The sequence below is a fragment of the Chelonia mydas genome, chromosome 2 (assembly GCF_015237465.2).
Source record: "Chelonia mydas isolate rCheMyd1 chromosome 2, rCheMyd1.pri.v2, whole genome shotgun sequence".
Lineage (NCBI taxonomy): Eukaryota > Metazoa > Chordata > Testudines > Cheloniidae > Chelonia > Chelonia mydas.
The window spans coordinates 202,101,871-202,127,351 of NC_057850.1; the positions used below are offsets into that span (position 1 = coordinate 202,101,871).

The 25,481-nt window shown below is 43.9% G+C and overlaps 1 protein-coding gene across 12 annotated transcripts in view; it reads right to left on the reverse strand.

Annotated features, from left to right (window-relative positions):
- PALS2 (protein associated with LIN7 2, MAGUK family member) overlaps window positions 1-25,257 on the reverse strand; it is a 136,341-nt gene extending 111,084 nt beyond the window's left edge. For 3 of the 12 annotated variants that reach the window (XM_043541041.1, XM_043541044.1, XM_043541045.1), the window contains exon 1: window positions 24,671-24,971. The gene's annotated coding sequence lies outside the window, so the exon portion shown is untranslated. Of the gene's footprint in view, window positions 1-19,308; window positions 19,369-21,863; window positions 22,068-24,670 lie in introns of all 12 variants that reach the window. The other 9 variants (XM_043541040.1, XM_043541043.1, XM_037890524.2 and 6 more) reach the window with 7 other exon arrangements.
- Between the last annotated feature and the right edge of the window lie 224 nt (window positions 25,258-25,481).

Genomic DNA, 25,481 nt, shown 5'->3' on the forward strand with positions numbered 1-25,481 from the left:
TTATATTATCAGCAGGTTTGGCTCTGGATAAATAGGTGTGCAAAATGAGGGGACATTAAGGAGATTTTTGTTAAACGTCACTCCTTCCTCCCCTCTTATCTACATGGGCATTTATTATGCGGTGTTTGTTTTGTTGAGGGTGGGGGAGGTTTTGAGGAGGATTTATAGCTATGACACTTGTTTGTTAAGGAAGAGGTTTAATGGCTATGCATCTTTTCTCTGTGTTGGAGGAAATTTAATGACTGAACCCTCATCTCTCCCCTAGTCCCTTCTGAGTTAAGTTCTATAGGTTTCTCTAGACCATTTAGACTGTAAGCTGTTTGGGGCAGGGATCATGCCTTTAACTTGTTTAATGTGCTTTGTAAACTACCACATACACTGATGGCCTAGTATACAAATAAAAATATACATACAATACTTGTGCTAGAAGATTTTAGCCAACTTTAAGTTAGTTCACCCTTTTTCCCCACAACAGGTGACATTAGCATGCAGTAAAGTGAGTGATCAAGACATTTAAGCAGGCTTGCTAACAGATGGCCCCATGATGCAACTAGGGTTAAACTATTGCCTACATGAGGGCATTACTGCTGGAATATTTAATCATGAAGGTCCAATAAGAGGTCATTTGACCAGCCAATTGACCAGCTTGCCAAGTCTACACTTGATTATCCCCAGCTGCTGCCTATCATATGATCACTCTGCCTGGTTCACAAATGGAGAATTACCTCTGTTCCCCTTAAAGTCAGATTCTCCAAATCCACCAGTTGAAGGAGCAGAGAAGACAATGGGACCTTGACCTCTGCCAATAAATATGAAAAGGCAAGATGTGGAGAGGATTACATGATAGATATGAACGCTGGTTGACAAACACATCAGTCCATGTGACTACCATTCCCAACAGGCTTTACATATACTGTGTTTGTGGCATCATGTGTCTTTCCTTATAGCAGCCTTCATCTTCTGTTAACATTCTTTTGAGATAAGACCTCATACCAGATAGTATTACAGACCTAGGATAGACACAGAAAAAGCATGTGGGCAAACAAACATTGAACCTAAGATGAATCTAAGTCAGTCTATCACTGTTTATTTCTGCTATTACTCTACGCAGTGCACCAATCCACATAATAGTCCAGGAAAAGACAAAATATGAATACAACTATGATCCTAGAAGCCATCTAGAAGGCGCACTTGCCGGATGAATCAGTAAGGAATGGAGTTGAAAAAGCTTGCCATCCATATGTGGAGTTAGGGAATTGTCTGTGGGATGGTAAAATGGGAAACCAAGCCTGGTTTCTGAAACTCGTTCCTACAAAGCTATGTCCACTCTGTCCCCAATTCTGAGGCTAGAAACAGGATGAGGACAGCTCTTGATGGGGGAAAACAGATATTACTCCACTCAGAAGCAGATGATTATTTCCTACAAATCCTGGCATCATAGGGTGCTCATGACAGGGAGTGGGACAAGCGCACTATGCAAGAATCACAGGCTCCACAAAATATATCTCTGGACAATGGATGTCATACCTGAAACACGGGAGTCATGCAGAGGAGAAAAAGCAGTACAAGGCCATTGAGAGGAGCACCAAACCAGTAGGAACAAGCAATTTCAAGCACTGAGACAGGCACCAAGCTCTAAGGCTTCTAAAACTTGTGGAACCAGAGTGCCTAGAGACAGTCATCAATGAAGCATGAACACTGTTGGTACCCAAACACTGAAACTAATGAAAATGCCATAGAAATTGTTAGAACATCAGAAGGGTTGGGAGCACTTAAGTGCAAAAAACTGAAGTATGTCTAGTGCCCAAGCCAAAGGCCTCAAACTTAGTGTTATTAGAACCCAAAAGAAGAAAGGATAGCCCATGTTAGGATCAAATGAAGAACTGGAACAATGGTCACTAAGGTGCCAGTTTTGCTCAAGGAAGAACTGGCTATTTCTACACTGAAGGAGGTAATTAATCATGATCAGTAGGGGGCTTGACTTATGCTCTATTCTACTTCTACCTATAAGCTGTCCTTATAAGTTAAGAAAAACAAAACAAAAAAACTTAAAGGCAAGAAGAGTTCCACCAAAGGGGCCAAGACCCAGGAATACGAATCCTACAAAGATAGCATCTTTAGATAAGCAGGCATTTTACACTCCCTATTGGCCTTCAACAGCCAAGGGGAAGACAGCTACACAGGCTATAATCTAAAACAATGGGAGTACTTATGCCACCTTAGAGACTAACAAATTTATTTGGACATAAGCTTTCTTGGGCTAAAACCCACTTCATCAGATGCATGAAGTGGAAAATACAGTAGGCAGGTAGGTATATTTTATATATATATACACACACACAGTACATGAAAAGATGGGAGTTGCCTTACCAAGTTGGGGGGGGGGGTCAGTGCTAACGAGAATTCAATTAAAGTGGAAGTGGGCTCTTCAACAGTATAATACCAAGGGAAGGGGGAGGAGAAAATCAATCAATCACTTTTGTAGTGGTAATGAGGCCAATGTAATCAGGGTGGCCCATTTCAAACAGGTGACAAGAAGGTGAGAGTAACAGTAGGGGGAAATTAGTATAGGGAAATGAGTTTTTGTAGTGACCCATCCACTCCCAGTCTTTAGTCAGGGCCTAATTTGATGGTGTCCAGTTTGCAAATTAATTCCAGTTCTGCAGTTTCTCGTTGGAGTCTGTTTTTGAAGTTTTTTGGTTGAAGAATTGCCACTTTTAGGTCTGTTATTGAATGTCCAGGGAGACTTAAGCGTTCGACTGGTTTTTGAATGTTACAATTCTTGACATCCGATTTGTGTCCATTTATTCTTTTGCGTAGAGACTGTCTGGTTTGGCCAATGTACATGACAGAGGAGCATTGCTGGCACATGATGGCATATATCACATTGATAGATTTTCCCAGGGGAATGAGCCCCTGATGGTGTGGCTGATGTGGTTAGGTCCTATGATGGTGTCCCTTGAATAAATATGCGGACAGAGTTGGCAACTGGGTTTGTTGAAGAGATAGGTTCCTGGGTTAGCGTTTTTGTTGTGTGGTGTGTAGTTGCTGGTGAGTATTTGCTTCAGGTTGGGGGGGCTAATCTGTAAGCGAGGACTGGTCTGTCTCCCAAGATCTGTGACAGTGAGGGATCATCCTTCAGGATAGGTTGTAGATCCTTGATGATGCACTGGATAGGTTTTAGTTGGGGGCTGAAGGCGACGGCTGTTGGCATTCTGTTACTTTCTTTGTTGGGCCTATCCTGTAGTAGGGGACTTCTGGGTACCCTTCTGGCTCTGTCAGTCTGTTTCTTCACTTCACCAGGTGGGTATTGTAGTTTTAAGAACACTTGATAGAACTCCTGTAGGTGTTTGTCTCTGTCTGAGGGATTGGAGCAAATGCAGTTTATCTTAGAGCTTGGCTGTAGATGGATTGTGTGATGTGGTCTGGATGAAAGCTGGAGGCATGTAAGTACGTATAGTGGTCAGTAGATTTCCAGTATGGAGTGGTGTTTATGTGACCATCACTTATTTGCACTGTAGTGTCCAGGAAGTGGATCTCTTGTGCGGACTGGTCCAGGCTGAGGTTGATGCTGGGGTGGAAATGTCCACATCTGATGAACTAGGTTTTAGCTCATGAAAGCTTATGCCCAAATAAATTTGTTAGTCTCTAAGGTGCCACAAGTACTCCTAGTTGTTTTTGCCAATACAGGCTAACACGGCTACCACTCTGAAGGCTATAATCTGTAGGTTTATCTCCCTCTACCATCTATAGGGGTAGAGTCAACCAGATTGTGATTTAAAGGTGAAGGCCTTAACTTTGCAAGTATAACCAGTTTAATTGTATTAGCCACTGACCTTGCATTTAACAAGCAAAGCTCAACATCCATTAATATACGGTACTCTTGCAATGAAACCCTGGAAGATGCCAATAGAACTGAAACTAAAAGCCTTGGCCTAAGCTTCACTTTTTGTTCTTCTTTCTGCCTTGTCTTGCCTTTGCTCAACATTGCAGTAATCAAGGGGAACAAATCGTATAATCAGAAATATAGGGATGGACAGGACCTCAAGAGGTCATCGAGTCCAGCCCCCTGGTGTTGGGGCAGGATGAAGTATACCTACATCATCCTTGATAGGTGTTTGTCTAACCTGTTTTGTGAGGATTCCACAACCTACTTTGGAAGCCTATTCCAGTGCTTTCTATCTTCAGGTGATACACACAACAATTCATCTGCAGTATTGTTGCAGCTGTGTTGGTCCCAGGATATGAGGTAATATCTTTTACTGGACCAACTTCTGTTGGAGAGAGACAAGTTTTCTGGCTTACACAGTTCTTCTTGATCACCAGCCTCTTTATAACAGTCCTAACAGATCTGAAGACCTACCAGGTTCCCCTTCAGTTATCTTTTCTCAACATTAAACATGCCCAATTTTTTAAGCCTTTCCTCATAGACAATGTTTTTAAATCTCTTATTTTTATTACTCTCCTCTGGACTCTCTCCAGTTTGTCTGCATCTTTCCTAAAGTGTGGCACCCAGAACTGGACACAGTACTCCAGCTGAGGCCTCACCAGTGCTGAGTGGAGCAAGATAGCTTCTTCAGATCTCTTACTATGACACTCCTGTTAATACACTCCAGAATATTATTTGCCTTTTTCACAACTGCATCGCACTGTTGGCTCATTCAGTGCGTGATTCACTATAACCCTCAGATTCTTTTCAGAACTAGTGCCTAGCCATTTATTCCCCATTTTATATTAGGAAGGAAAAAATCAAATGCACTAAGTAGTACTCTGCAGTTGTCTTTAATGAATTTCACCTTTCATTTTAGACCAATTCACCAATTTTGTCAAAGTTGTTTTGAATTCTAATCCTGTCCTCTAAAGTTGAGACCCCTACTAGCTTGGTATCAGCCACAAGCTTTATAAAAGAGTCCTCTCCACTATTATCCCTATAGCCTGTCCCCACCATAGACCATCCTACCCCCAAGCTCACAGATACTTGCGTCAACAGCTTCTGCCTGGTAAAGGTTGAATTGTGATAGGGTCTTCTTGATGGTTGAGCATTCCTGGCTTTGAAATTAATTAGTCTCATACTTTGGTTTACTAGTATCCAGATTTGGTGACCTTCAGGGCACCTTAAGAGCCACCTATTCATTCAGGGTCCCCCAGGAGGTAGGAGTTTCCTGGCCATAACATTTTCTCCAAGTGGGTACCTGGTGCTCCATCAATCTAGCTCCAATAGTCTTTCCACCTTAACAGCACATGGCAGACAGATAACTTGTTTTGTCCAAGCTGGCTGGTGGTTTTTCTGACTGACCTACTTGAGATGCTGCAGCCACAGAGCCTAGGCATACTGCCACAGGTGAAATACAGACTAAATAGTAAGTTAGCAAAAGAATGCAAAGATATCCCCAAAACTAGCCTACTGTGATTATTTTTTTTTAAAAAAATATTAATTTGTAGCAAAGTCTTTCATGTGAATAATAATGGAATCTTACTTTTCTCTCTCCAGTATTTCCATGCAAAAGAAAAAACCCTACATATTACTGAGACTTAAACACAAGGTGGGTTCTGACAAAAACAGCAGTTACTGACTTGGAGAAAGTAGAATTACAGGTAACGCAGCTTATTTTACTTTTAAGCCATATGAGTACCCAAGTTCCATATTGAAACAATGGGAAGAAGCAAGCATTAACATTTTCAACAGCCAGTTTACTTGGGGGGGAGGGGGGGGGTGCAACACCACCTAAATCCACCAGTTCATCCATCTTCTTGTGGAGAAAATGGCAATCAGAGAAATTAATTTAAATTGGTCTGAGGTAGTCCTGGAGTTTGCCTTCTGGAAATATGTCGATTGTATCTGTGCTGGGGAGAAGATTGTTTCTCTGGCAGGGATGCCCAAGGGATATCCTTTTTAAAAGCTTTGAGAGTAAAATTTCCAGCTGCCAGGGAGTGAATACTGAGAAAGTTTGTGTGTGGGGGAAGACACTTTGACCATGGTCCTCTAATGTCTTGATAACTGTTTTTATACTTAAGTAAAAGTTCAGGCCTTGTCTACCACTACAGAGTTTTGTCAGCAGATGACAGCTTTTGGTGGCAAAACAGAGGAGGTGTGCACACTGCAATGCCACTTTTGGTGACAAAACTATCCTGTTTTGGCAACAAAATAAAACCACCTCAATGAGAAAATTTTGCAGCAAAGTTTTAGTAGCTAAGTGCCAAAGTAGACACCACACTTGGTTTTGCTGCTGTAAATGGCCTCCAGGAGACATCCCATAATGCCCATCCTGACCACGCTGGTCAGCAGTTTGAACTCTGCTGCCCTTCCCCCTTTGAAGCCCTGTGAATTTTTGAAATTCCACTTCCTGTTTACTGGGCATTGAGAGCTCACTTTGCATCTTCCCAGCTGATCATGGTGACTCCATGTAGCAAACTGTCTCCCGCTTGGACCGATACTGAGCAGATCCAACAGCTCTGCATTTGGAGAGAGGAGGCTGTCCAGTCCCAGCTGCGCTCCAGCCATAGGAATTTCAATACCCACAGGCAGATTTCTCATGGCTTTTGTGAAAAGGGGTACATCAAGATACGGTGCAGTGCCGAGCAAAGCAAAGATCAAGGAGCTGAGGCAGGTGTACCAGAAGGCAAGGGAGGCAAACCGTTGCTCCGGTGCTGTACCAGAGGCCTGCCAGTTCTATAAGGAGTTGGATACTATCCTCAGCAGCGACCCCACCTCCACACCAAGAGCTCTGTGGACACTTTGGCAGCACTTGAGACAGTGGAAAGTAGACATACCCAGAGGACGAGGTCATGGATGAGAAGGTAGAGTTAGAGGATGCTGTGGAGCCCACAGCGGGGTTGCCAGGTTGTCAGGCCAGTCAATAACTGTTCTCCACTCCGGAGTGGCCTAGCCAGTCCCAGCACTTCCATGAGCAAGGAGGACAGGAGACACCTAGTAAGTGGTGTTTAAAAAAAGTTGATGGTGCTCAGTTACATGATGGGTAAAGAGATAGAAATGGACAAAACTAGCTGTGTTTCGACATTTCTGTATGCAGCTAAGCAGTACAGTGAAACAGGTGTTGATGCACACTGAGATTTCACGGGAATCCTCCAGAGAGATCTCTAGGAAAAAACTTTCCTGGAGGTACTTGGCAACCTCTGCCAGAGGTTCCTTGGCAGAGCTGCTTTGTTCCTTCCCCCATGGAAACTTTCCCACCCAACTCTGCAATCACTTGTGCAGGGACAAAGTGCCACACAGGAAAGTAACATAGGGACCAGGTTGGAATCCACAAGCCTGCAACAGATGCAGCCTTGCTTCCCTGGTTATCCTCAGGAGTGAGATATCTGCTTCAATGACCCCTGTCTGTGGGAAAGCATTTACAATATTGTCCCTAGTCACCTACACTGCAACCCTTTCAAAAGCACCATTGCTATTTAGCCCAAGTAGAAACTCACCCACCCTGGCTAAACTCACCATGCCTAGGGTGTTCGCTGAGATGCGTACTTGCCAAGGGACAGAAAGAAAGGAGAAAGGGCTTGGTATGTTACAAGGAATGTGCTAAACTGTAATGATTCAATGTGTGTGAACAATTATATGTCTGTGTATTGTTTCTTGTGCTTCTGCAGATGTGGCCTTCATAAAGACAGTGCAAGGAGGACATGTTCTGGGAAGTCCTGCAATACCCTGATGCAGAAAAAGGGGAACACGAGGAGTGAAGAGAAACTGAAAGGCAGGACAGAAAAGAATCAGGACTACATTAAGGATGCCACCGAGCGGATGATAAAAGTAATATAATTCATTCACAAACATGCTTAAGTCCCTCATAACTCTGCAGTCAGAACAGATGCCTGCCTGCCCACCCTCCCCTGCAGCACATTCAAAACTGTTTTCCACGCCCCCACAACTCCACCTGCGCATTCCCCGACACTCTGGAATTTATCGGTTTCCCATTCACTTCACCCCCGGGACAGCTTTCAAAATGATAGCTAGACCTACGCACAGCTCCGACAGTCTGCCCTTCCCTGGTCCCTTCTTTTCCCACCAAGCGTTTGTGTGTGTTGAGTGTTTAACAAAAACAAAAAATACCTCAATTTCTAGGGCATAAAGATAGATAGCAGGTGCACCAAGACATACACAGGCAGTTTAATCCTTTGCTTACTGAAATCCTAGACCACGAATCACCACAAGTGCTTCCTAGGAAAATTTAATTTAATGAAGCATTGCAGTTTGCAGCATAAAAATATATGTTGTTGGTTCTCATTCTCAAGGTGTTGCCTCAAAACTTCTGATTTGAATTGGCCCCCGTTGTGCCCCTCTAATAGCTTGGTATCAGGCTGCTCAAAATCAGCTTCCAGCTGGCATGCCTCAACAGTCCACTACGACGAACAAGAGCCGTTGAAAACATGCAAACCAATGCCGGAAGACCATGGAATGCTGGGACAGAAAACATTGTACCATGGGATGTTAAGCGCACACTCATGATGCGCTGTGATCCACTCTGCCAACCCACAAGTCATAGCGGCACAAGGTAGTGAGTATCCCTGTGGGATAGGTACCCACAGTACACTGCTCTCACTGTCTATGGCACTAAATGTGGATGCACTCTGCACTACGCTCCCTCTGTCAGCAAACATTCAATAGTGCTGCTATTATGGTTGTCAACCTAACTTTTGTCTACAAAAAAGTCTGAAGTGTAGACATAGCCTTAGAAAGCACTGGTTGACAGGCATAATTAAAAATTGAGTGTCATCTAGTATCCATGTAACTTTTAGATGTACATTTAAACCAATAAGTGAAGAATTATATTGCAACTTCTTGCAACAGAACTTCATCCTACAGTTTGTAACTAGACTAAGCTGTATCTAGCCTACAGTCCCATATGCAGAGCTTTCACTAATTTCAAAGAACTGCAGGATCTCAGAAGTAGCTTAAAAGAGACTAAGCATTTGTCAAAATAAAGAGCATATGCATGAACTTCAACTCACTTAATGAAGTATATGAAGAGAGCCTGGTCTCAGTCCCGTCCCTACTGGGCACATACACACATAAGTAAAGACAATCACCATAACTGACAGTCTCAGCAAGCAGGTAGAAGATTCAAACAGCTTTCTCACTGACCTGAAATATTAAAATTTACAGAAAAGAAATGCAGTTTTTTTTATTGCATGTCTTTATGAGAAGCCAGGAAGGAAATGAGGGTTAAACATTGGCTCTTAGTCTTCCGTACAGGGCTAGCAAGATAAAGATTTAGGAGTCAGCCGGTTTTGCATAGTAATGATAAGACAAGAGCCTATTGTGAAACATCCTAGAAAGTTTAGACAGCTATGCATGTTTGACTGTAAGCAGCAAATAGCAGCCTTTTAATCTAAACTAAGCTCTATGTGTAAGCTCAAAAGCTTGTCTCCTTCCCCAACAGAAGTCAGTCCAATAAGAGATCTCACCCACTTTGTCTAATATCCAGAAACAAACTAGACTACAACTGGGTAATCTAAACTATTACCATTCACCTGCACAACACGTGAAGGGTAAAGCCATCCTGCATTGGTTATGCAAGAAAGTGGGAGACCCAAAAGGTATCAGGAGTTGCTTAAAACCCTCCAAGAACAGGAAGTTAAAGACTCCAAAAGGAGTTGTACAATTTAGTCAATAGTACAGTACTCCCTTGCACAAACTCCAATGTTATTTCAACTAACGATGAAAAAAAGCATGCTTCTAAATCTTAAATCCCCCTTTATTCCATGTATAGAAGGTGTTTTTGACTTTTTAGATGAACACGTCACTGAGAACATTTGTAAAAGAGTTCCTGTTTTTTCCTAATAGGCATTTTGGTCCTTGTAAATGAGACAAAATAAATACAATTCCTATGCTCTTTGACCACTTTTATTAGCAAAACTGCTAACTCAGTGCATCACCACAGGGAGCCATTCATTACAGATGATCTATTTGGTCATAGTTAGCTGAGACAGACAAAAAAGTGTTGGACTGCAGCTCCAAAACTTAAGTCCTGGAAGTACACGCATCTGCAGTCTCTCTTGGACATGTATTAAAAAATCATCGAAGTGCTGAATGGACAAAAGATTGATAAGTTTGGAACAAACAGCTTTTGAAGCATCCCATGAGACTGGAATTTTTATTTACTTAAGTAGTATTTACTTACACCATTGAGGAAGCATGAGAAGTCAGTCTGTTCTAATTAAATTACTTAAGTAGCTTGTGCTGTTAACCTTGGGCCTGGGTTATACTACAAAGTTAGGTCAATGTAAGCCACCTTGCATCAACACAGCTGTGCATGTGTCTGTCTTTAAATTTGTCTCCTACCGATGTAAATGCCCTGTTACAGCAACGCAGTAACACCACCTCCCCAAGCGGCATTGAGTTGACCTCAGTATATCGACCATGGTTCAGAGTGACTATAGACACCGCATTACTTTTGTCAATCTTAACAGTCATCCAGTAGCTGTCCCACAATGTTCAATACGGACCACTCTGGTCACAACTGTGATCTCCAATGCCCTTGGGTAACAAAGAGGAAGCTCCTCCACCCCTTTAAAGCTTTTGAAATGCCTTTTCCTGATTGTACAGCCTGGTGAGCACACCTAGCAGCTCTCCATTGTTGTGCACAACTGCTCAGCTGAGCATGCTGGCTATACACTCCAGACGTGCTCCTGCTTGGAGTAGACAGGAGATATTGGATCTCCTGTGCATGTGGGGAGAAGAGGTTGTGCAAGCACAGCTAGAGACCAGCCATAGAAACATCAACATCCACGAGCAGATTGAACAGGGGATGCAGGAAAATGGGTACGACAGAGACCAGTAGCAGTGCCATGTGATAGTGAAGGAACCGCGCCAGGCATATTAGAAGGCCAACAGTTGATCCAGTGCTGAGCTGAAGACCTGTCGCTTTTACAAAGAGTTGCATGCCATACTTGGCAGATAGCCCACAACCACCATGGATACCTCCAATGGATCCAAGACACAAGCCCCTAGCTTCAACAGCAAAGACAAGTTGGAGGCAGAGGAGTAGGATGGGAAACATGCAACCAGGTGGTCCAGCTATGCTGTGAGCCAGGACCTGTTTGAGACTCCCCCACAGTCCAGTCAGCTCTGGCAGATGAGCCAGATGAAGAGGAAGGTACCCCAGGTAAATGTGAAACTATTTCACATTACAAAGATGTACTGATGGTGTCCCCAACTTAACAGGGCACAGCTATCAACTTTTTATTAATTTATCCATACAAGAGGCAGTGGTACAACCAAGAGAGAGATAACTACAGGAGAATGAAAAGCAGATGATAATGCTAAGCAAGCAGGGCTATATGGAGTAGTTTGTTATTTACACAAGTATGTCCCTTATATCCTCCTGAAAGATCTTGATGAAACTTTCATGGAGGTACTCTGCAATCCTCTCCTTAAGGTTTCTAGGGATGGCAGCCTTACTTCTTCCTCTGATGCATGACACTTTCCCACACCAGTGAGTGATAACTTCAGTAGGCACCATTGCAGTATACAAGCTAGCAGCATACAGGGGCAGACAGCTTCAGGATATCAACAGCTGTCCTTTCTCAGCCTTGGTTACCCTCAGGGGTTAGAGATCAGCTAAAATCACAACCACCTATGGAAAATGGTGCCAGTATTCAGTGCCATTGCCCTGTTCGCATACTTTCATGCAACCGAGCAATTCCTTCCTCATTTTGCTCACCTGTAGGCAGACTATACTCACCATGGCTTGTGCTGTGAGTGGTGCCGTGCATAAGCACTCCAAAGCAGAAATTTCAATATGCATGTCTTGTTTAAAAAACTTTAGGGGAGCAAGGGAAGGAAGTTCTGAATCTTAACTTTTGATTTCTGTTGTGACTATACTGTTTTAACTGCAGCCTCGAGGGGTTCCCCCTTAATACCAACAGAACACCTGAGCCAGATAAGGAGGAGAAAGAAGAGGACTTGGGATGACAAGTTCAAGGAGATCATGTAAGTCAGTGTTGCTTCACTTCACGGGCAAAGGGCCTCATGGGTGAACACTGCAGACAACCTGGAGAAGGAAAGAGGACCAGAGAAAGACTCTGGACTCCCTGCAGGAAAAGGAGAGGGAAATGCACCAGACCATGATGGGGGTTCTCCAGCAGCAAAACACAAATGCTGTTGACTCTTGTGGACCTACAGGGTTAACACTCACTGGTTCACCTCCCTTTCGAGTTCTCAGTGGAGTACTCCATTACTTCACCTCCCTACATACCCCCCCAACATTCCACGTGACATCAGGGACATCTCATTCTATGTGACATCCCTACCACTACCACTCCACCCTGGAGGTCATTAAGGACAACCACAGCTTCACATAAAGCCATGATTGTTCTCACAGATCAGTCTATGTGCAGGTAAAATGGACATGAATATTCTGTCCCCTTAAGTACCATTCCACTAATGTATTGGGTTTAATGTATTTGCTTTTAAATTACAGATTTTTCTTGGCACTGGTTTTGTTACTGAATAAAATTCTACTTTGAAAACAATTCATCTTTATTAGTTCACAACATATGCTGCAGAGTGCCTAGCAGTTCTGAAAGCACCCACTTTACTAGTTGCTGTACAGGGTGAAGATTCACAGGATCAGCAACAGTAATCATAAATGTACAGAAAGCACTGCAAAATTAATAGATTCATTGACAGTATTATATTCATAGATATACACCAAGAGCACCACAATTTCTAGCCAGCCCTAAAACAGCAGGGTCAAGTACAGCATAGTACACCACAACACATTACTGTGGCTCACTGTTAAAGTGCTCTTCCAAAGCCTCCCTGAGCCCCACAGTGAGCTCTAACAGCCCTTATGGCTGACTATTCAAACTCAGCAGACAGCCACTTCAACTCTGCCCTCCACCCCAGCAGCAACTTTTCCCCTCTTTGCTTCACAGATATTATGCAAGACATAGCAAGGAGCTATAACCTCTGGGACTTTTTCCACCTGACTGAGATACAATCTTGTGAATAAACACCAGCAACCATTCAAAGGGCTGAAAGCACATTCAACTGTCATTCTGAACTGGTAGTTGAATCTCTCCGTGGTGCTGTCAAGACGGCCAGTGTATGGCTTCATGAGCCTGGGGAGCAATGGGTAGGCTGGATCCCCCAGGATCACTATTGGCATTTCAGTATTCCCAATGGTAATCCACTAGTCAGGAAAGACTCTGGCTTGTATCTTTCTGAACAGTCGTGTGTTCTTAAAAGATGCAAGCATCATGCACCTTCCCTGACCAGCCAATATTGATGTTGGTGAAGCATCCCTGGTGATTCATCAATACTTGCATAATCACAGAAAGAGTAGCCGTTTGTGCTCTGTGGCAAGGTGGTCTAGTGCAAAAAATAGGGACGTGAGTGCCATCTATTGCTCCACCACAGTTCTGGAACCCCACTGCTCCAAATCCACCCACTATGTCCAGCACATTGCGGAGAGTCTCAGTCCTGTGTAAGAGGAGGTAATTAATGGCCCTTCACACTTGCATGACAACAGCCTCCATAGTGATTTTCCAACTCGAGTGATTTGCCACTGACTGGTAGCAATCCAGCATTGCAAATTTTTACAGTGAAATCGCCACTTTCTTTTCCACTGTCAGTGGTGCTCCCATGTGTGTCCCCCTGTGCTGGAGGATTGGGGCAAGCTTGGCATACAGATCCAGGAAAGTTCTGTAGCCACTGCTACCATCCCACCAGTCAGTGCTCATTTCTCAGATCCAGAAGCACCGCTACACCACCTGCAGCTGCTCCACAAATGCCACCAACAACCTTGAATTGGTTCTCATTATATCCCACAGAAATCTGTCCTCAAGAAATCATCATGTTTCACACTGAACCAGTTCTTGCAGCTCTGCAAATACAGAGGATCATGCATTCTGTGCTTGCAATTGCTTATGACAATAGCACAGAGCTGTGCAGGCTCCATGCTTCTGTCAGAGATGGCCAACAGCGAGGAGGGCCATGTGGGATTTTTTTTTCTTCTTCTTAAAGTGTGAAAGTTATGGGATACAGATGACATTACGGGATGGAGACAGTTGCACACTGGGAAGTTGATCCCTTGCTCCCAGTCACCCCTGCACAACTCCTTTCTTGCCCCACCATGCCAAAACTTCCCAAAAGACCGTGCATTGACTGGTGGCAGGTTGCACATGATGCACCGCACTGTGTATTAACACAAGCATTCCTAGTGAGTACACACAGCACTGACACAAGGAGCCAAGTATATACACACACATGCGCGATATACTAACTGTGGCAGCTTTATGCTGACGTAACTTGCAACAACCAGTTTGTCGTATAGACATGGCCTCACTCTTCACTGAAGTGATCTGTCTTAACAAGTACTGTTAAAGCTAAGGTTTGCTCGGTGCAGTGGATCCCTAGTCACATAATTAGCTGAAGAACAGACATTTATAACTGCCTTATATTTATAATTCATTTTTCACTCCCAAAAAATGCACTTGCAAAGTTTTGGGTTGTTTTCTTTTTTTAAGCAGAGACTTTAAAAATTCCTAATAACTTTTCAAGCATTGATTATCAGGTTACCAAGATTTCTAGACAGAAGACAAAAGAAAGGTAGTCGGGCTCCAATGGCTGGGGGAGACAAAAAAACCTCGTACCATAGCAACTCGGTCTAAACTAAGAAGTGCTTTGGCACTAAGCTACACTGCCAAAAGCAGTTTTTGCCAGCATAACTGCATCTACGGTAGGAACTTTTACCATCACAACTATAACAACCACAACTCACAAATGTAGACTGGGTCTGGGAAGACTAGAGGTGTTGGATTTCTGCCAGGACACAGTCATTGTTGAAGGGCTTCATTTTTTCTATCAGCCTCTGCTTAGGTAGGTCTGTGATTAGTTTGAAGTCTTCCATCCCCACCATCTGCTGGAAAGACATTCTCTGTTCTACCTCCAACTCCAGAGCTTCATGACTGCTAGGGATAAAGGGCCTCTCTGCTATTATACACCCCCTTGCCCAGCTTCTGATTTGAGCACCTCCTCCCCCCTCGCCACATACATTAATTAGTCTCAATGCATTGACTCCTTTAAATCCCCAGATAGACAACTTCATTGCTTCTGCAGCTGCTCATAGGTTTCCTGAGATTCAGAAGAGTGAAAACTCGCTTGTCAGAACACTGTGATAGACTGTGAAATTGACAAGAATGTCTGTTTATGTATAGTTATGTGGAGAGGTAAGGAAGCAATGTATTGACTTCAGCTTCAGAAAGTTCTCTTCACAGTCAGAGCTAACATACATGTTTTGTATAAGTGGAAGATAGATATAGATTCCGCATGATTCGGTAGCACTAGTCCCCCTGCTTGTCAGGGAGAGAGAACCGCTGGATAAGTAGGCAAGTTAAATTTCCAAGCCCACTTATTACATGACATTTTCTGAACCCCTCTCTATTTTGTCATTTATTTTTGTAAAAAAAAAAAATGTAGTTGGCTACCCTAAGAGACTCTACAATAGATAATTTTTGAAAAAAGTTCACAACCAAGGAACTATACACTAAAAAGTTCATCAGGCATCTATATAGCTTCACATAGCATCCACACCAACTACAACCTCTCCCAGGACTACTTCTCAATCTCATAGATACCACATCTCAACCACTAGAGGGACTACTCTAGCTAAATTTGTTTTGTAAGAATGTTCTGCTTTATAATACTGATACACAAGGCGTGAAAAGATTTGACAACCTTATGAGCCAGACATGCTCCCACACCAGCATCACCCTCCCCATGAAGTCCAAAGGCAATACCCAGCCTCTCTTCCATTCCAGTAGTTGGGATTTCCACTACGGTACTGTGTCCCTGGACTCTGCATCTTTCATTGGTGGAAATGGAGGGGAGAAGAGGAAGAGAATATTTTTATTATATGGAATTAGACATCAAAGGGCTCCTAAAGGAAATCTCCCAGAGTTCTCGGGTTTACCCCTTCCTACAAACTCCTTTTCTGGGCCCTCCACAGCCTGTCCTAGCTGCTGCTCATACAGTTCCTCCTAATCCATGCAGCAGAAAAATGAGTAGGGCCCTACAAAATTCACAGTCATGAAAAACATGTCACAGACAATGAAATCTGGCTATTGTAGGGTAGTCACAGTATTGCCACCCTTACTTCTGCACTGCCTTCAGAGCTGGGCGGCTGGAAAGCAGTAGCTACTGGCCAGGCACTCAGCTCTGAAGGCAGCTCCGCCACTACCAGCAGCACAGAAGTGAGGGTGCCACAGCATTTTTTTTTTTTTTTTGGGTGGGGGGTATCACTTTTTGCAGGAGAACAGGGCTGGCCTCATAGGGTGGATGACTGCCCAAGGTGCTATGGTCAAACCGCCCCCCCACCCCCCAAACACAGTTAGCCCCTTTAACACGAATGCTGGGGAGCAACAGAGCTGGGGCATCCTACCATGCACCAGGCTCCAGCTGCTAGTCTCGGCAGGGCTGTGGTGGGACAGGACTTCCTCTTACACACACAGGCCACTTCCAGGGCCAAGTCAGACCCACCTCCTGGGGCAGCACAGAAGGGTGGCAATACCATACCATGCCACCCTCACTTCTGTACTGTTGCCAGTGATGGTGCTGCCTTCAGAACTGGGCTCCCAGTCAGCAGCCCCCACTCTCTGAAGGCGGCACCACCCATCTCTGATAGCAGATGTAAGGGTGGCAATACTGCAATGGGTGGCAACAACCCCACCACCACCCATAGACTTGTGACCTCCCCACCACAAGCCCTTTTTGGTAAAATTTCATATTTAAATATCTGAAAACATGAAATTTAAGATTAAATCCTATGACCGGGAAATTTATCAAAATGCACTGTGAATCTGGTAGGGTCCTAAACCTGAGTGTTCCCTCTTTCCCACAAGGTTCTTAATAATCACAGTCAAGATGACTAGAGCATTACCATAAGTCCTTAGGAAACTCCAAATGGGCTGCATCATCTAATCACCAAAGGCTACGATAAGCCCATCACACCAGATGGTCTTCTGCTCTCTACCTAGTTTCCTTTTAAACAGGAAGTCAAATTCAAAATTTTCTTCATTTTCAAGGCACTCTGAACTGGATCTCAGATACCCAAACGGTTGCCCAAGGCTCCAGAATTAGGACCATGAATAGAATTACATTCCTCAAGCACAATGAATCCACTTTAAAACTCATTTGTGGACCAGGCACAAAGTTCTAAGGCTGTGGAATAAACTCACAGGAGCTAACAATCACCTTAAATATCAAACTTTCCACTTGAAGAAAAGGAAAAAAAAAAAACACTGTGCTTCTCTTTTTTTGGTCTGCTGTGCTATGTGTTATACTGAAGGCAATGTCAGTTTTCCCCTTAGAGAAGGACTCACATGACAAATTCTAGTCACATCCTTTAGGACTGGTCTGCACTTAAAAGTTAGGTCAACCTAACTATGGCACTCAGGGATGTGAAAAATTCACACCCAGAGCACTGTATCTATGCTGACCTAATCCCCATGAGACGCAGCGAGGTTGATGGAAAAATTCTTCTGTGGCTCTAGCTACTGCCACTCAGAGAAACTGATCACCTACAGAGATGGAAAAACCCCTTCCATCATTGTAGAAAGTGTCTACACTATGGAGCTACAAAAGCACAGCAGTGGAGTCACTGTGCCACTCCACTGCAGCACCTGTAGCGTAGACAGGACTTTCTGGAAGTGCTCAAATACTACAGTGATGAGGGAAGTTTAAAAGCCTTGTCAAAAATGAATTGAGCAGAGTGAGTATTGTTCATCTTATTCTGCTGTAGCTTAGCAAAGGTATAAAAAGCAGGAAGCTACAGAAGCCACCTATCTGCACACTTTGGAAGACCACACTAAGGTTGTTTTTGCAGCCAGAAGGACTAGAAACTTTAGTAGTAGCCTCCTGCAATCCTCTCCACTAGTGAGTGAGCAACATCCTTTTCAAACCTTGTTAACCACAATAGTTCCTCCTGCATTTCAATCACTATGGCAAAAATTCAAAAACAGCTAGTGTGAAATATTATAGACACAAGAGTTAAGTCATTTCTGTGTAACATTGTAACTAGGTACAAACAGCCAAGATTACTGTAACCTAGTGTTCCTCGGAAGTATTTCTCTAGTTTTTCTATTTGATCATTTTGTGCATTTGACTGCAGCTTCTTTATAGTCAGCTTCACTGTTTCTGCAATATAAGTACTTACTTTTTCCTGTTGAAAAGACCTCTGTAAACATTAACAGGAGATCAGGAAAATTATAAGTCATTTGAATTAAGTTTAAGCAAAGAGGCCATTTAAAGGTTGATTTACCAGTAACTGGATTTTTCTAAAAATTAGTCTCAAACAATTTAAGTCAGTGTCCTTTTAAGACAAGTTAAAAGTTTGTCTAGGAGGCTCTTCCCATCCATGGAATCCTGCTGGCGTGATAAAGAAAGAATATCTACAGCCCTTTGTTTACCCTGGAATGGTGTCATAATTGCATTCATTTTTTTCTGGAATTCTAACAATAGCGTATCAGCAATAAGGCGGTTAGAACTACTAATTTTTCCATTCCTCATCCCCCTCCTATTTTTATTTTCCCAATGGACAGCAGATGCTATACAAGAGCTCTATCTCCCTGATGACTGTATAGAATTTAGTCTGAACTCCCCTCCCTTACTAGATAGTTTTGCCATTTAAAAAAAACACCTCTCAATCTACTCAATACATTTTCCTGCACCTTGCACTTCGATTCTCAGGTCGCACTTCAGCTTCTCTGCTGAGCATTTGACCATGAGGTGGCAATATAGCCATAAAAAGGACAAATTATAAACCAATGAATTGACTGCAATCACTCTTCTTGGGCAGCACACCAACATGCTCACGCTATCTTGATGAAGAGGTAGAATGCAAGAAATATGGTTTTTATCAGTGATTTTTCACAATCAAGCACACATTAATAAAAGTGTACTTTCATCTGCTTCATGATCAGCAGCATTATACCAATACTTTGGCAAAATGCTAAGAGTCAAAACGCAAAGGTTTGAACTGGTTTGAGATCAACTGCTTGTCTCCAGCTACTGGATAAGTGAATTTAGCAGAAAAAGCTAAAGCAAGATTTGATCCTTCGAGATTCTATAACTAAGCAAAAGCAGAAACTGACAGGTCAGTGCAAGATGCAAAAGACCGAAAAGTCAAAGCTAAACTGAGCCCCACAAACTTATGGAAAAGAGACAATAGTCAGCCAGCAAGGATATAGAACTCTTGTGCTGTTCCTGCTGTTGAAAAAGGCTGTCAAATGAAAAAAGTGAGAGTCAGAAGGTACAGTTACAATACATAAAGTTCTTACTTTATTAAGACATACCTTGGTAGTTTTATACATCAAGTGTTGACTTAATTCCAATGAATTTTTCTTTTGATGTCACTTCAAACAGAATTTAAGGAGACAGACATTAAAAATCAGCAGTAATTCTAAAAAATGTTTAGATTACATATCTAGAGTATTTCATATTAGCAGCACCCCTCAGATTTTAGTCATATTCTTTAATCAGCAAGAACTTGAACGTAATTAAACATGGGCTAAATAGAAGGCTTTCTGAATTCCTTCCATCTTAAATTATAGGAACAAATTCTATTTTTACCAATACCATTTCAGATTATATCATATGGTTTGTGAAAGTACTTTACAAGTACTTATGCTATAAAAGCAGTATCTCTCTTTTTTAAAGAGTTGTTACATTCTTACTCTTGGCCCCTTTGTTTCTCACCGCTCACACACACTCACACCCCCTCTCATATAGCCTTCCTTCAGCTGTCATCCACTTCAGCCACCATTTCTCTACTAACAACTAAGACTACGTTGTTAACAAAAAGAGAAGTTTATTACCTCAGGATAGCTAATGCTCATCAACTATTCTGCTGTAAAAACATAGTGGGAACAAGAAACTGTAGTTTTAAATTTATTGTGATTAAGTGAAGTCAACCACAGGCATGGATGTAATGCTGACCTCACCTAATTTAGGTTCGGTTAACACTACAAACACTTTGTTTCCATTTAGGATTTTACAGCAAGATAACTATTGTAAATTAGTAAATCATGCATCTATTGCTGTCTTGTCTCCTCCATCCACACCTGTACATCAGCCCATCTCCCTGAAACCACCAATACCAAAACTCCTTTTCTTCCAACCCCTTCCTTTTCTTCCAACATATGCCTATGCTCCCTGTCACAGCTGACACCACTTTCAGCCTCCCTGTCACAGACTCTTCATATGGTCATTTTTCACTCTTCCTTCCCACCCCTCCCCCCATATAGCTTGTATCCAAATCCTGTTGCTTCTCCCCCTCCCTCAACATTTCTAGAAATCCAGCTTTTTTGTTCTCCCCAAAGAACCAAGAAACCCTCAACAAGTTCTGCCTTCTCAACCCCAACACCCATCATCATCCCTCTTTCCAATTCACAGAAGACAGCTGCTTAGGTCACCTTACTATCTCATCTAACCAGGCCTTCTTTCCTCATTTTGGGTAGTCTTCACAACAACCAGAAGGTGTAATTCCCAGCAGGGGGTAGATATACTTGTTCTAGTTCTGCTTGAGCTAGCATCTAACAGTATGGCCATGGCACCACAGGCTAGCTGCCCAAATATGTATCCAGGGAATCAGGCAGAATCATACTTGGGCAGCTAATCTGATCTGCCACCCATCCCACCACAGCCACACTTCTATTTTTAATGTGCTAGCTCCAGTGCAGTCAGTACAAGTGTGTGTAACCATGCTAGGAATTACACCTCAGCAGCTTTCCGAGTAGCAGCCGTGTTAGTCTGTATTCGCAAAAAGAAAAGGAGTACTTGTGATACCTTAGAGACTAACAAATGTATTTGAGCATAAGCTTTCGTGAGCTACAGCTCACTTCAGCAGCTGTGTATACATATCCTTTGAATCCCTCCACTGGCTTTCCTTCCCCACCACAAATTTAAACTTTCCACCTTCAAGGCTATGTAACTCGGTCACTCCCCATTCAGACAACTTTATTCTTTAATATATCAAACACTCTTCACCTCTTGATGCCAATCTTGATACCTCATTTAGGATCTCATCCAGGGCACCCCCTATGCACAGAATTACCTTCCTGAACCAGTTGCTTGGCCACTGCCTTTTCCTTCTTCAAATCCCTTCCTCAGAAACTAGCATTTTAAGTAAAAAACAAAGAAACTGACTTGTTCTATACTGTGGATGAAGTGGAGCACACTAGTGCCAATCACCTCAACCACTTGCTTGCATTTTGCATCCCACTTAGTCCATAGGACACAAGCCCTTTGGGGCATGGATTGTTTCTTCCATAGATATATAGGTACAGCACCATGCACATTCCAACTACTATTGCAATAATTAAAAGTGTTAAGGTTATATACGTACTACTGACACACAACTATTAAAGAAACACACTTCTCTGCCTGTAGGAGTAGAGACTTGTATATACATTGTTATTTTAAATGAGCAAGCCTGTATAGAGAGGCAATGGGATCCAGGGAACTGGACAGATCAGACCTTCGTTCTATACCCAGCTCTACCACTTTCTTGCTGTATGACCTTGCCCAAGTCATGTCTCTGGACCCCCATATACCCTCCCACTCTACACCTACCCTATTTATGTTGCCAGCTTTGGGCCAGGAACGGTGTTACTCTGAATTTGTACAGAGCCTAGAACAACGGGGACATAATCTCAGTTGAATCTTGATTGTCCCATCCCGCTAACAGAACTGGAAGATGCTTACAAATGGCATTTAAACATTACAGGATCAGATCCTTATACAGGCAAGTTTCACTCTAGACCATTATTTGTGGGAGAGGTTATTATAATTAGTCTTGGCATTCAAGAATAAGTGATGCTTTCTAGATTTCTGAACATTTCAAACTTACCCAAGTTTTGCTCCAAACCACTAGATATAGAGTTAGTCCAAGGGCAATTTTTTAAATCCAAAATTTCTTGGGGTCATCTTTGTTTAAAGGTTTATCCTTTCCACATCCTCACCAACAGTTTGAAGCTTGCATACTTCGGTAATTTACATTTTTTTTTTATTGAAAAGGTTCAGGTGATTAGTCCATTATTTAAATTTGCTTCTGCTGTTTTCAAAAAAAGTTTAATTTTCTTTAGAAAATGATTTACTGCACATATGCTACAACAGCTTTTCAATCATTTCAGAAATTTTTGGTATGCACAGTTGGTCCACAAGTATAGCAACAGAACAAATACAGCTCTGAAGGAGCTGTGATGGTCTAATTGGCAATAACCTTTACATTACATTTTCTTGACAAGATAAACTGAAACAGCAGTGAACTGCAGAATCTGCATATGGAAGCAAGCACATTGAATTCAAAGGAGTTGAAGGCTCAATACATTCAATAAGATATTGGTGGAGTGCATTTTGAAAATAAAATGTTACAAAAGTTGGAGAGTCTCCTCTACAATAGAGCCACACAAATCCAAAGCCAATACTGACAGGTTTCAGAGTAGCAGCTGTGTTAGTCTGAATCCTCAAAAAGAAAAGGAGTACTTGTGGCACCTTAGACTAACAAATTATGCTCAAATAAATCTGTTAGTCTCTAAGGTGCCACAAGTACTCCTTTTCTTAAAGCCAATACTGACACTCCAGCCTTATTCATGACATTGTGCCTTGACACTGCAGACATCTCTGAGCAATGCGTGATCTCAGGTAATCTATGTTTATATGGTGCAATACCCAGGCTCAAGCAGATATGAAGGCAGAGAGACAGCCTCTGTACTCAACATTCTTGTGTTTTGTCAGCTTGATCTTTTCTTAAGAGCCTCTTAAGATTATTTTCAAAATATATGAAAAAGTAGTTGATAAACCAACTACCAATCAACATTTTATTTAAAATGTAAAATTTCTCTATGGCATTTCTAAACTGTATTTGGCGACAAATGTTGGCTCATTTAGGAGTTTTAAAAGCCAACCACCACAGCAGGAATAGAAGGAAACATTATGACACTACTGACAACCAACCAGTTTAACAGACAGTGTGTGTTCATAAGTAACACACCAAGATTTGTTCAAAGCCTCCTCTAGATGTCTATTTATAGCCACCCAGCCTCTCTCCAATTTCCCTCAGCCCCTCCTCTTCCCAGAGCCAAGTCAAGGGAAGTTTAATGGATGCAATCCTGGGCCCTGAGCTGCAGAGCTGACAGGAAATTCTGCAGTTCCAATCCAATGATCCCATGTACCGCAACTGGAGATAGAGAAGACATGAGTGGTCTGACCCGAGTGGGAACCATACATAAAGGGTCACCCATAATCGCTACTCCATTAAGCGAACTTGTTTTCCCCTCATTTAGTGTCACTGCAGCACTCGTCCATACACATACACCAGGGTCCAAGTGCAAGATGTTTACTCCCTTCCCCAGTCAATCCATCAACTGCCTTAAAAAACAAAAAAGAGAAAGGTTTCAGAGTAGCAGCCTTGTTAGTCTGTATTCACAAAAAGAAAAGGAGTACTTGTGGCACCTTAGAGACTAACCAATTTATTTGAGCATAAGCTTTCGTGAGCTACAGCTCAAATAAATTGGTTAGTCTCTAAGGTGCCACAAGTACTCCTTTTCTTTTTGCAGAAAAGAGAAACATTCCGTTCGGAGCTGACCCTGCACAACAGCAATGTCATCCATGTAGCATCTTCATGTTTTAATGCTACTTTACTACTGTATTTGACAGGGGTTTTTTTATGAACTGGAGTACATATTTTTGGAATACTGTCCAAAAATAAATGATTGAAAAGGAGACTCCAGAACCCAACAAAAAGGTGTGTATGTAAATCTATAAAGCAGAATGCCAGACAGCTGGCTTCTTCTCTCCACGAGCAACAACATCAAGAGCATTCACGCTTTGGTGAAGCTGGATATTTCCTCCTGCATTTAGCACACACTGCAGCCCTAACTCTGCCATGTATCCCTCTACTCCCCCCCCCCCCCCCCGACACCCCATGTACTTCCATCAGCCTGTAGTACCAGTACAAAACCTAATAAAGTGACAGCCCTGTGACAATTACAGCCCACCCTCCTCCCCGATCCAAAGCAGCCCTCTTTCCCTCATCTCACTGCGGACTGCAGCGAGGGGGGCGGGAGGGGGAGGAGGTAATTCCTCGGGGAAGGAGGAACGCCGAGCAGGGGCAGCGATCGGGAATAATCCCGCAGGAAGGGGAGATAATCCCTGGGAGGGGTAGCACGGGATCAGAAAGGGGGAGAAAGGAGGCAGCAATAGGGAGAATAATCCCCTCGGGGAGGGAGGGCGGGAACAGATAAGCTCCAGGAGAGCAGAGAATGGGGGCTGGGGAGAGAGAGATAATCCGGAGCGGCCGGAGAATCGCTGGGGACACGGCAATAGCAAGTGGTCAGTCCCCACCTCGGGGGCAAAGGAAAACCCTCTCTCCCTCGCCGCGCTTCCATGTTCCCCCGCAGGTATGGGGCTCGGGGCGGGCCTGCGTGCGAGCGGCTCACACACGGGGCGGCTCGACCCCCGGAGGCAAAGCAGCCTCCTCACAACGCCGAGGCCAGCTGGCCCCACTCGTTGCAGCCTCCCGGCGGGGGAGAGGACCGGGGCGGAGAGGTCTCCACCGAGAAACCAGAATAGCAACAGGACCCCCTCCCCCGCGGCCTGAAGGGGAACCCCGTCAAACATCCCGCACCGACCCCCCCGCGTGAGGGGGGCACTCACCGGCTGGCCCCGGCTCCCTCGCCCCGGCTCTTCCTCAGCGGGCACAGCTCAGCCCCATCTACAAACTCGGGCTCGGCTAGTCGGGTGAGGGGGAGTGCCCGGAAAGCCGAGGCAGCTCCGGCCGTTGCCCGCCCGCCTGCCGGCCGGCCGCCACAACTCGTGCTCCAGCCCAGGCGCCCCTTCCTCCCTCACAGCGCGCGCGGCCGCAGCCACTATGGCGCGTGAGCGCTAGCGGGGGCAGCGGTTGCGCTTCTGCCGAGCGCCCAACAGTTGCTCTAGCCAGAGAGCGCGAGCGCGCCCCCCCGCCTTCCCCCAGGCCCCGCCCCTTTAACTCTTCGGAGCCCACGTGGCTCGGCCCACGTTTGGGAGCTTGCGCGCGCGGGCCGCCTCCTCTTCTTAGTGCCCCCGGGCCGGCTCAAGGGCCTGGTCGCTTCGCAGGAGGGAGCCGGGTTCTAGTTGGGGGAGCGTCCCATGTATTACGGCTGCAGGCCTTGGCCCCTTAAGGGAACGACAAATGGTGCGTTATGGCCATTGGCTGCAGCTGATGTTTGGCCCGAGTATGGGCGGCTTCGTTCTGGAGCGGGGTGTCAGCAGGGTCACGCCCTTAATTAGGCTGTAAAAAAACAAAAACAAAAAACCTGCTGTGAATCATGCCCTGCACACAGTGGGCTGGTGTGCACAGCCCATTTCCTGGATCCCAATGGGGGGGGTGTGTGCACAGCCCATTAACCCCCCACTGGCTCTGCGCCTGCCTCCCTAACAGCAGGTTTGGGACTCCCTTTGGAATCAGTAGGGGTTACACCAGGGATTA